Source organism: Vulpes vulpes, chromosome 13 (genome assembly GCF_048418805.1).
Source record: "Vulpes vulpes isolate BD-2025 chromosome 13, VulVul3, whole genome shotgun sequence".
NCBI lineage: Eukaryota > Metazoa > Chordata > Mammalia > Carnivora > Canidae > Vulpes > Vulpes vulpes.
Genome location: NC_132792.1, coordinates 51,534,601 through 51,546,758, shown reverse-complemented (window position 1 = coordinate 51,546,758; position 12,158 = coordinate 51,534,601). Strand labels below are relative to the sequence as shown.

The window sequence follows — 12,158 nt, the reverse complement described above, 5'->3', positions numbered from 1 at the left end:
TCTCTGCTTCTCTCTCTGTGTGTGTCTTCCATGAATAAATAAACTCTTAAAAAAAAAAAAAAAGCTTTGAAGAAAGTGGCAGAAATGACAGCTCAGGGACCTCCAGAGGGGAAGCAGCTCCACGGAGCTCGCCAGGCATCAAATGGAAAACCCTCAGGCAGGACGCAAGGGGTGCTCGCTGTAAATTGAGTTTTATAACCGAGGTGATAAGAGCAGGCACTTAGCGGAAGGGAGGGAGAGTTAAAGCTGCGGAGGGTGGGTGCGCGCGGCCGGAGGAGGGTCCCCCGAGGAATTTCTCCCATGGCAACTTCTTTTCTTGCCCAGTTATTTCACTCCCCTTCTTGGATGTTCACAGCCAGCGGTTCCAGCGACAGGGTGTTTTACTGTGGTGTTTCCGTGGGCTTTGGTCGTTTTTAGAGACGGGCCGCAGGGAGGGCAGGGAGGGCAGGGAGCGCTGGCTGGGCGGGCGGAGATCGGAGCGGAGATGGGAGTCTGAGCCTGTGCCGAGCGGCTTGGTGTTCGCGCCGCGGAGGTGACCTTCCAGAAGCGGCCGAGCTCCGCCGGGTTCTCCCCGGGCCGCGCCTCCTCGCGGGGCTGCGGGGCTGCGGGGCTGCGGGGCTGCGGGGCTGCGGGGGCGCGGGGGTTGGGGATGCGGGGTGGAGGGATGCGGGGCTGCGGGGGTTGGGGATGCGGGGTGGAGGGATGCGGGGCTGCGGGGGTTGGGGATGCGGGGTGGAGGGATGCGGGGACGCAGGGCGGCAGGGATGCAGGGACGCGGGGCTACTCGCGGGGGTGGGGGCGCCTCCGGGTAGGTGCCGCCCGGCGGGCCGCGAACCACCGGGCTCTTTGAGGCTCTTTGAGATTTCCGTCGTCTCTGTCTTCCGGTCTTTTACCGAGAGCTGCCAAAGCCCTGAAGGACTAGGCCCCGGGACGGGAGTTGCAAGGGGGCCCCCCGCCCCCCGCCAGGGCTGGGAGGATGCACAGGCTCTGGCGCCTGCAGGTAATAGCGTTAAGAAAGGCCCGTGGAGGCCCAGGCTGAGCGCTCTGAACTTACTGCTGCGGGGGGGGGGAATACTGTAAATACAAAGCGTGATCTGGCTGGAAAAGAATAATTTTTAAAGCTTAGAGAATTTGGCAACCTGCGTGTGTTTGCGTCCCGAGTTATATTTAAGTGATGAATGACTTGCAGGCAATGAGGCAGAAAGGCAAGACAGGAGTTTCCCAGGGGCTGCCAATCCGTCCAAAGCAGGGACATCAAACTCAGGTGCCCTCCTGCTTTCTTGCTAAAACGTCCTCACATAGTAAAAGTTGCTCCCCCTTTGAGCTCTGCTTTAACAACACGAGCATTCAGAACAGGATCGCTGATACATGATTTTAAAATTATTGCGAATATCTAGACAGTTACAGAGGTCACTTTTATGAAGTACTAGGCATTTAAACATTTCGTTGGGGTGGTTGTGAAGTCAACTCAGGTCTGCTTTAGGAAACAGACCCTGTTTGTGTGTTAAGGCAAACGTTTCCCAAGCAAGGTAAATATTTAAAATAGTTAAGGAAACGATGACAATGTCAACATTTTATGAAGGGCAGAGTTAATTGAAATTATTGTTGGATGGTGAATATTTAATTTCGAAAGATGTGCATCTATCATTACTGTTCCCTTTTAGAACATCTTAAACCTTAATTAAAATCTATTTTTAGAACGTTTTTTTACCGAATAGTCCACTAGAGGGCAGCATTTGATAAGGGTTAATAGAAATATACATTGTAATTTACAGATATCGCAGAAGTTTAATTTGTTTATTAACAATGATAACAGTAGAAAGTTCCATCTTGCCTCCATCAGCACAAATGAAGTAAAGAAGCCACGCATGCTTGGTTAAATAGTTCTTAAAAGCAGCAGATCCTAAGTTGGATAGGGTGTGTGTTTTACAGTTTTCAAGTTGAAAAAAGCAATCAAAGGAACTAAAAACAATTTAGGTAGTACTTTACAAGCCCTGGATTGATCCCATTGGCTTGCTAAAAAGGAGTTTGGTTGTTTTAACTCAATCTCCAACACACTATTTACCCTCCCTGGGAAACCATCCAAATTTGGCTGCATTCCATATGCTAGAAAAAGCTCAGAGTCAGAGCCAACTGTGGGTTTGACTGTGGTGGCGGAACAGCACCAGGAGAGGTTTCGGGCTGTTTTCCAGGGGCTAGAAACTTTGCAGCCACACCCGTTGGGCGGTAATGATTAGGAGGCGGCTGGGAGGTATGCTTGGCGCAGAGACGTTAGTCAATAAATGTTGGTTTTTCTTCTGGTCACTCCAATTGTTTCCTGACTTGTGATGTTGCTTAACTTCTGTTTGCTGTATTTATGATTTTTAAAAAATTAAACACATGCACATGGTAAACAAATAGTATAAGATGATACACGATTGTAAACATCTTCCTGACCCCACATGCCAGACCTCTCCAGAGGTAACCACCAGTCATGACTTTTTGTATATCACTTAGAAAATTTCAATGCAAAAACTTGCCTATATAAGCATATGTATATACTGTACACATTTTTATACAAATAGGACCATATTCTATCAATGTTAGTCTGTATATCACTTTTTAAAATTCAGCAGTGTATCTTAGAAGTCTCCTTATGCTATGGCTTAGCTTTTTCAATTTTATTTCTCAATGACTAGAACTTCGTCCCCCTCCGCCGTCCCCCGTCCCCCCCCCCCTTTTGTCTCTCAGCATCAGAGAGAGTACTAGCAACAGTTAAAGTAGTTTAAGTGTTTACTAACCATTCTGGGATTGATTGGCTGAAATGTCAGTCTGCCCCTGATGAGGTAAGAAAGAAGAATTGTAGTCACATTGAGGAATTTGTTTTGTTCATTTCCAAAAATAAGTTAAAAAAAAAAAAAAACTCCTTCCCCCTAGAAAAGGTACATTGGATAATCTTTAGTATTTTTCTTAGCTTCTAACACTTGAAATTGACTGCAAAACCTTGCATTATTTTGGTCTGTGGGTTGTCCCAGCTCCTTTCTTTTCTTTTGTCAGTTTGGCAGGTGTTCATAATCTCATTACTGTGACTGGGTGATGACAGGGTATGAAGGGGTCCTCAGGAGCCAAAGACAGCATTCATATGGGTTTAGTGGTTCCACGCAATGTTAACACTGATGATGGTCCTCCATTTTTTCCCCCATGAGTCTCTATCAGAAGGACCTGAGCCTCTTGTCCCTCATTTTAAGGATCATGTATTGGGATAGATGAAATCACAAATAAAAATCTTAGTACTTTTTGGATGTATATCCTTTGTTTAGCTTTTAGCCTTGATTTGAGAACCCCCCCCCCTTTTTTTTGTTTCTAAAAGATCTGTGTATTTTATCATTTAGAAATAATCATACCTAGAGACTTGATTGTGGCATAACCTCTTAATTTTTTAAAAATATTTTATTTATTTGACAGAGAGATAGAGAGAGCCAGAGAGCACAGTGGGGCAGGGATGGCAGAGGGAGAGGGAGAAGCAGGCTCCCAGCTGACCGGGGATCCTGATTAGGACTTGATTGCAGGACTCCAGGCACATGACCTGAGCTGTAGGCAGACACTTAACCAACTGAACCACCCAAGAGGCCCTTAATTTTTTTCAAGTCCTTGCATAGTTGTAACAGTGAGTCACAGCTATTTCCTACTGATTGTAGGCTAAGTCTCTAAGGCTGTAATAGGATCACAATGAATCTGAAATGCCCCTTTCCTTCCAAGGACCCATGTATCAGCAAAGTGGACTGTGTTTGCTCTCAACTCTTCTTGGTTCTGGTCCTTTTCTTCCTTGTTTGTTCTCAGAAGTTCTACCGGTTTCTTAAGGCACAGCTTCAATGTTACTGTTTGCATTCAAGCCAGTAGACTTTGAGGTACTCCATGTACAGAGATGTGTTCATGGCTCTAGAGAGACAACATGGATAAGGCTTGGTTTCTTCTTGCAGCAGCTCTGTAGGTGATGGGGACCACAGCCATGTGGGCAGTGCTGCAAGGGGGACCTCCAGGGTGCTGCGGGAGAACACGGAGGGAATGGCAGGTTTGTACTGGGGATGAATTTGTGTCTTCTTAGAGGGGGCGGTTGGTTTTTCAAGAGTTAGAAGCTCTTGATTGACCAGTTGTTTGTCAGTAGAAGGCTATTCTAGGTTTGAGCAAAGGCTATAGGTATTTTCTAATGATGGCAAATGGGAGAATGACAAATAGGCTTTGTCTACAGGGTGGGTGCTATGGAAGAGGTTGGACGCAGACGTATCTAGGTTCCAAAGAGCCCTAATTGTCATGCTCTAGACTTGGGAATGGAAAGCCAGGGAAGAATTCCATGCGGGGGGTGATTGGATGGTTGATGATTGTGTAAGTTAAGCCAGGGAACATGAAGTGTCCAGGTGAGGAGACAGGAGGAAATCGTGTGGGTTTTGTTCATACTGAGTTGAGGGTGCATCAGAGGCCTCTCTCTCCCGGGTGATTTCTGATAAGATTTTGGGAGCTCAGAGGAGTCAAGAATAGAGATTTTGTGAGTGAAAGATTAATAAAAATATTTTCCCCTTCTTTATAAAAAAATAAAATAACCTTGGGTTAACTTTTTGGCTCTGTTTGCCTGGGAACCTGACAGAGGTGAATGCTGGCTACATTATTTATTAGGCAACACTGCTTACAGTAAGAATGACCTGTGGTTGCCGAGCTGAGTATGGACCATAGAAGAATATCCGTGCCTGGTGAGAAGGCACAGCTTTGGGCTTCCTGAGCATGGTGGGTACTAGCTGGCCTCTCCCCTCACTGGGACCTGGAAGCTGGGGTTCTGGGACTGTTCCAATAGAAATAGTTCTTGAGGGATGGGAAACCAGTGCCTAGTTGACTGGGGACAACCTTACAGCTGCACTGCTTCCTCTGCATTACGGTGAAGCCAGTGCTAGGTGAGGTTCCTGGGTTCTGTAAGTCCTCTATGAGATGGGACTGCAAAGAGTGGACATTGTGAGAAGTTGATACTGAATTTATTGACAAAAAGCCAATTTCTTCTCTTCCTGCCCATAAAAGAGAATGTTCTGGCTTTGTGTGATCAACTAATTTCACCGATCCCCGATAGTGAGCAAAGTGTATGTCCTTAGCATCAAACGCAGTCAGTGCTGCTCACACAGCAGATGCTCAAAAACTGTCGAGAAACTGATATCAAGAAATACTTATTGTGGTGCCTGGTGGCTCAGTCAGTTAGGCGTCTGCCTTTGGCTCAGGTCATGATCCCACGGTCCTGGGATTAAGCCCTGCCTAGGGGTTTCTGCTTCTTCCTCTTCCTCTGCTCCTTCCCCTGCTTGTGCTCCCTCCCTCTCTCAAATAAACAAATAAATAAAGTCTTTTAAAAAAATAACTATTTATTGACTACCTTCCCTATTTCAAATACTCTTGTTAGTTGTCAAAATACAAATATGTGTCAAAATATCTCACGGACTTCATAGTTTATTAGAAAACACTTAGAAAAAAATTTTGTCACAGTGTGTGGAAAGGAGAATGATGAATAAATGACTTACAAGGCTGTTGTCATCTTAGAGCAGCAAAAGGGAACCCTCAGGACTCATTTAAAAAAGTTTTTTTTTTGAGAGGAGATGCAGAAGGAGAGAGAGAATCTCAACAGGCTCCACACTCAGTGTGGAGCCAGACATGGGTTTGATTTCAGGACCCTGAGATCATGACCTGAGCCCAAATCAAGAATCAGATGCTTAACTGACTGAGTCACCCAGGTGCTCCAGGACTCATTTTAAAGTATTTCTTTGTAACTTGTTTTTAAGGTTATATTTAAATTCTCAAATTTTCCTATCTCTCTCTCTACCAATTTAATCACTAAATATCATCATCCTCTTCATTATCATTATTGTCACAGTTAGCACTTAGTAAGCACATAGTATATTTGCCAGGAATTGTGCTAAATGCTTTATGTGGATTATCTAACTGAATCCTCATAACAGCTTCATTAGGTAATTACTAAAAGTATCTGCATTTTACAGATGAGAAAACTAAGTTGGTGGAACCAGGATTCAAACCTGAAGTCTGACTCTGGAGTCCACCTTCTTAATGACTCTGCCATTCTGCTTCTTGCCGCTATCACCTCAGTGATACTTAGGGGAAATATGCTCTAGGCATTTATCTGCTTGGGTCATAAAAAGGACAAAAATACATACGCGTAGGTCTAGAAGTAAAGGAGAGTGATTTATTCTTCAAATGGATTACAGTGGATTTAGGACTGATGTAGTAAAAATGTCTAGTTCTTTTTTAAATTAAAAAAAAAAAAAGGATTTTATTTATTTGAGAAAGGGAGAGTGTGAAAGGGGGAGGGGCAGCGGTGGGGAGGAGTGGAGAGAAGCTGACTCTACTGGGCAGGGAGCCCAATGCTGGGCTTGATCCCAGGCCCTGGGCTCATGACATGAGCCGAAGGCAGACGTTTAACCAACTGAACCACTCAAGCACCCCAAAGATGTGTGTAGTTCTTATTTACAAATCTGCTAAGTGAGAAATCACTTAATGTTCTGTGTGAGACTTTAAAAGGACACATGAAGCAAAAAAAAAAAAAAAAAAAAAGGAATTTTAAAATTGGCAAGGACCTGGATAGACATTTTCCAAAGAAGATATATAAATGACTAACAGGTAAATGTAAAGATGTTTAACATCACTAATTATTAGGGAAATGTAAATTAAACCACAGTGAGAAATCATCTCATACCTGTCAGGATGGCTATTATCAAAAAGATAAGAGATAACAAGGGATGGTAAGGACATGTAGAAGGGGGAACCCTTGTTCACTGTTGGTAGGAGTGTAAATTGGTATAGCCACTATAGGAAACAATATGGAGTTCCTTAAAAAATTAAAAATAGGACTGCCATATGATTCAGTAATTCCACTTCTAAGTATTTATCCAAAGGAAATGAAATCACTATCTTGAAGAGATATTTGTATTCCCACATTTATTGCAGCATTATTCACGATAGCCAAGATATGGAAATAATCTAAGTTGTTTTTTAAAAAGGTCAGATTCATAGTAACAGAGTATATTGGTGGTTACCAGGGGCAGGTAGGTAGGGGAAATAGGGAGAAAATATTATATTATATACTTGAAATTTGCTAAGTGAGTAGATCTTCAGTATTCTGACCACACAACACACACACACACACACACACACACACACACACACGGTAAAAACACACATGAACAAACAAAATGTTGGATCTCAAGTTACAAATTAATGCCAAATAGTATATTTTAGTTAAAGCTCAAGCTATAGGACTTTTGGGTTTTACTTTACCTTAGATGTGGTTGTTTGGTTGTACTGTATCCTTATAGAAAACTCAGATAATTTTATTTTAAACTTTAATTATGCCTTGAAAATTTGTGTTAATACAGGTTTAACTGCAATAGAGTGTTTTGCATGCTAATATTTGATTTTACCAAATACACAGAAGTGGAAAGACATTTAATCTGTCCAGTATTTCTTAGTAATACTTGAGAATGTATCTGGGAATGCCAGAGAAACTGTATTTTTTTTCTCTCTCTCTTTTTTTTTTGTAATTGACTTTCTTCTCCTCCTCCCTCCCCCCACTTTCACCCTCCCCTCGTTTACATAGGAGAAGGATGGTTTGGTCTCTCTTCTGTCCTGCCAGCCCACTTGTGAGCTGGTCCGCCACATTGCTTGGCGCTTCTGCTGGCCCTGCGCCCCCTTCCCAAGCCCTTGCACAAGGCTTCTGGGGAGAGGTGATGGGGAAGTCTGAGCTTCTCTTCACATTCCTTTCCCCAAATCTCTACACTACCACCAATACAAGGTTATGTGTATAAGTAGGGAGTTGACATGATCCATTGTCCAAGTGGGACACTTGAGAGTGAAGCAGGGATCGTTAGTAATTGCACCAGGGCATCAGACACTAAGTGGCAGTCCCAGGCAAGCTGAGATGCATAGTCACTTCAGCCTAGGAGATGTTTACTGAAAGTTTGTGGGCAACAGAAAGGAAACATAGACCAAGCAGCAACTTAAAATTGACTATCACTCACTCACTCATCGCCTTCTTGAAAGTTCTTCAGAGTCCCTACCCTGGGGGATTCTTTCTGGAGCTTTCAGCCTTCTCCCTGCTCTTTTCAGCTCAGGTTTGGGGAGGGGCGGGGGGTTGATGTCAAGAGTCCTCTCTTCTGCAATATCCAGGAGGATAACCATTAGCCACATGTGGCAATTTAAATTTAAATTAAATAATTTTAAAAATTCAGATTTTCAGTCATAAGACCACATTTTAAATGCTCAATAGCCACTTGTGGCAAGTGGCTACTGTGGTGGGGAGATGTAGAACATTTCCATCATCTTAGAAAGTTCTATTGGACAGCACTGTACTCTCCTCAAATCTCCCTGCTTCTTTTCCTAGTCCAAGGTCATTTATCCTCTGTGCCCTCCACACATGCTGCCCAACTGTCCAAATTCCATTTGTGTATTATGCAGAAAAATTGGCCATTAAGGATTGCCCAAAGAGTCTGTTTGTTTGTTTGTTTTTTAAAGATTTTATTTATTCATGGGAGACACACAGAGAGAGGCAGAGACACAGGCAGAGGGAAGCAGGCTCCATGCAGGGAGACCGATGTGGGACTCCATCCCGGAACCGGGGGATCACACCCTGAGCCAAAGGCAGGTACTCAACCACTGAGCCACCCAGGCATCCCTAGCCTGTTTTCTTTATTACTAAAAGAACTGTCCAAGCTCTCTGAAGTGTTTCCCTCAAAAACCAAAGACCTGTCTACCTAGGGATGAATGATCCCTCAATCCCAGAAGGCAGAAGAATTTACACCCAATTCTGGTTTCTCTATCATCATGACACTGGTTTTCGAATGTGGCATTTGGAAGCAGTTTTGTTACGTTATCATCATATGGTGAATAAACATGTACAAGAAGTTCTAAGTCAAATCCGTTGTTTATGTGGCTATAAAAAGCAAAGAGAAGAAAATGAAAAAAGAATTAGAGCTCAGCCGTAGGCACAACATCAACTTTTTTTTTTTCAACATTAACTTTCAAATAGAAAATATTTGACTTGTACTGAGGAAGAGTGCATTATGTTGAATCATCTTGCCAGATGGCCAACTAAACAAATGAACTGAAGCAAAACAGGCTAGATTTATGGTTTCATTGCAGTCAAAAATAACTTTTCTATTATTAAAAGTAAATAATTTAATGTGAAGGTGTTGTGGCTTACATAACAGTTTTGGACTGTGAGATTTGCTTGAAAATAGTGATACTGCAGAGGATGGCAAACACCGACTGGCCAGAGAAAAGAGAATTATTCATTTTGTCTAGGCAAGGCCAAGGGTGCATGCTTATAATCCCGTTTTTCCAGATTGTTGTCAGATTATAAAAGTTCTAGGACTTAAACCTCTGTTCAGAGGTGTTTATTGCTTGAGTTGTTTTTTCAGAAAACCATCCTCTTTCCATTGCTACCACCTCACAAAAAACTTAGAGGGGGATGCTGCTCTTCATATTTTATTTTTCTGCTATATATATATATATATTTTTTTTTTTTTGGTAGAGGGTGTTGGAAGATCAGACTCTGTGTGACTGAAGTATCTTTGCAATTTTTTAAAAAAGTTTATTTATTTGAGTAATCTCTACATCCAACATGGGGCTTGAACTCATAACCCTGAGACCGAGAGTCTCATGCTCTTCTGACTGAACCAGTCAGGCACCCCAGCTTTGCAGTTTTTATTCTGTTTATTCATTTGATAAACTTTCAAGTACATTTTGATGTGTGTATCATTCCAGGCCTGATCACCCTCATTCCCTCCTAAGTCTATTTGGAATTTACTCTTTCATTTCTGCCTTCAGTAGAATAGGTAGACAGAGACTATGAAATTATGTACAAGGAAAGAAATATGTCCAATTTGCTACTGGAAATTTTGATCAACCACAAGCTAAGTGTCACAAACTAAGGTGCGTGACTTGGGATAATAACATATAAGAAAGGATGATTGAGGGGATCCCTGGCTGGCTCAGCGGTTTGGAGCCTGCCTTCGGCCCAGGGTGTGATGCTGGAGTCCTGGGATCGAGTCCCACGTTGGGGTCCCTGCGTGGAGCTTGCTTCTCCCTCTGCCTGTGTCTCTGCCTCTCTCCATATATACGTCTATCATGAATAAATAAAATCTTTTAAAAAAAAGAAAAGATGATTGATATTGAATAGAGACAAACACTTTGGGTACTTACGATTCAGTTCATGTTTCCTACCTGCATCTCCTGCATCCTTCCTTTATATTCATTCATTCAGTCAGTCATTTATGACCCATTTGTTTACGACACATCAGAGAAGTAGCAAGTAAGGTCAGCATAGTCCCTGCCCTCACAGAGCTCTTGGGCAGTGACTAAGAGATACCTAACCTCTGGCAGAGTGGAAACCTTCCTCCAAAGAAGTGATGAGGAGTTAACCAGATGAAGGATGGGAGTGGAGGTGAATGCAGGGAAAGGGACAGTAAAACTTAGGGGGAGTTCCCAGGCAGAGGAAAGAACATGGGAGAAGGTGCTGGAATGGGAAAGAGGATGTATGTGTAAGGGGCTATGGCCAGCAGATAGAGAGAGGGTTCCATTGGACATAGCCGAAGTGGTCAGGGACTCACATTTGCTGGCCTTGGCAGGAACTGGAGTTATATCCTGAGAGCAAAGGAAATTTGCCAAATTGGATAAAGTAAGAGTTGTGTGATCACATGTGTGTTTTTAAGAGCTTCTGTGAGAAGAGTGCAGTGTAAGGGTACAAAAGTACCTGAGGGAGACCAGCTAGGTGCCATTGAAGAAGGACAGGGAGTAAAGGATGGGGTCTTCTGCCTGGGTGGGAATGGAAACACAGATTGAGTATTTATTGAGATATTTAGTAGGTAAAATCCAATGGACTTGGTAATGGACTTGTCACAAGGAGTGAAGGAGAAGGTGTTGTCAAAGATGACACTGGGCTGGGAGGGGCATGTGATACCATAAGGTAGAGACTCACTGTGGGAGGGGAGGAGGGAAAAGAATTTGGAGAGGCAGAAAGGAGAGCAAAGCTCTGGTCTCACCAAAGATCCTGCGGGAGTGGGCAGTATGAACAATGCCAAATAAATTTAGGGAGACTTCAAAGTTGAGTGGTTCTGTGCCCTGCTTTCCAGAGCTTGCTGCAGCAAGAGTCCATTGAGGCACCAGAAAAGCCATGTAAGGGAGGTATTGTGGCATGTCAAGGTCTAGGATGGTTTGAAACAGCCTTTGAGTCTCCCAGGATCCCAGGAGAGAGGCAGAAGAGTCGAGACAAGGCCAGGGTGCTGGAAGGGTCCTGGAGGGAGTAACATGGGGTATTATCAGTAGATGTGCATGGACTATGCCAACTAGAAACCACGCAGGGTCACAGACATCAAGAGTGAATGATGGGATGATAGAGACAGAAGTCCAAAGACCAGATGGAAAGAACCTCTCAGCAGATGACAGCATATGACTTTCTGGAACCAGATTCTTTTTTTTTTTTTAATTTTATTTATTTATTTATTTATGATAGGCACACAGTGAGAGAGAGAGAGAGGCAGAGGGAGAAGCAGTTTTTAAGAGCTTCTGTGAGAAGCTCCATGCACCGGGAGCCCGACGTGGGATTCGATCCCGGGTCTCCAGGATCGCGCCCTGGGCCAAAGGCAGGCGCCAAACCGCTGCGCCACCCAGGGATCCCTGGAACCAGATTCTATCCACCTCACCATCCCTGTGACTGATCTTGTGCAAATGCCCAAAGAAAAGGAGACAGGAGATAACGTGAGTGGCCAACGTGAGTGGAGATAACGTGAGTGGCCAAGTGAACAAAAGAGCCTTGAGTAGATCCCAATATTATAACAATTCAGTAATAATGGTAGTGCAAATCTGGAAAATGGCTGGATTAATCATAAATGAGACTGGGACAATTGGCTATTTGGGATGAAAAAATACATTTTGATCTTTCTTTACCTATAACAAAATATTTTAGATAGAAAAAATCGCCCCCCATAATATAAAATACCTGAAAGAAAATGTAACGCAATATTTTCTAATACCTGAATATGCGGGGCCTATCTAAGCTATAAATAAGATGTGAAATTTTAAAGAAAAACATCAACAGATTTCATGACACAGTGATTTAAAAATTTGTATGAAGAAATGTC

The 12,158-nt window shown here is 43.2% G+C and overlaps 1 long non-coding RNA gene across 11 annotated transcripts in view; it reads left to right on the top strand.

Moving 5' to 3' along the window:
* LOC140595179 (uncharacterized) overlaps positions 1-12,158 on the top strand; it is a 104,056-nt gene that overhangs the window by 40,684 nt on the left and 51,214 nt on the right. Inside the window, exon 1 of one of the 11 annotated variants that reach the window (XR_011996609.1) lies at positions 807-1,000. The exons of the other annotated variants lie outside the window; for them this stretch is intronic. This is a non-coding gene — a long non-coding RNA (uncharacterized lncRNA). Of the gene's footprint in view, positions 1-806; positions 1,001-12,158 lie in introns of those variants that run through there. 11 annotated transcript variants of the gene reach the window in all.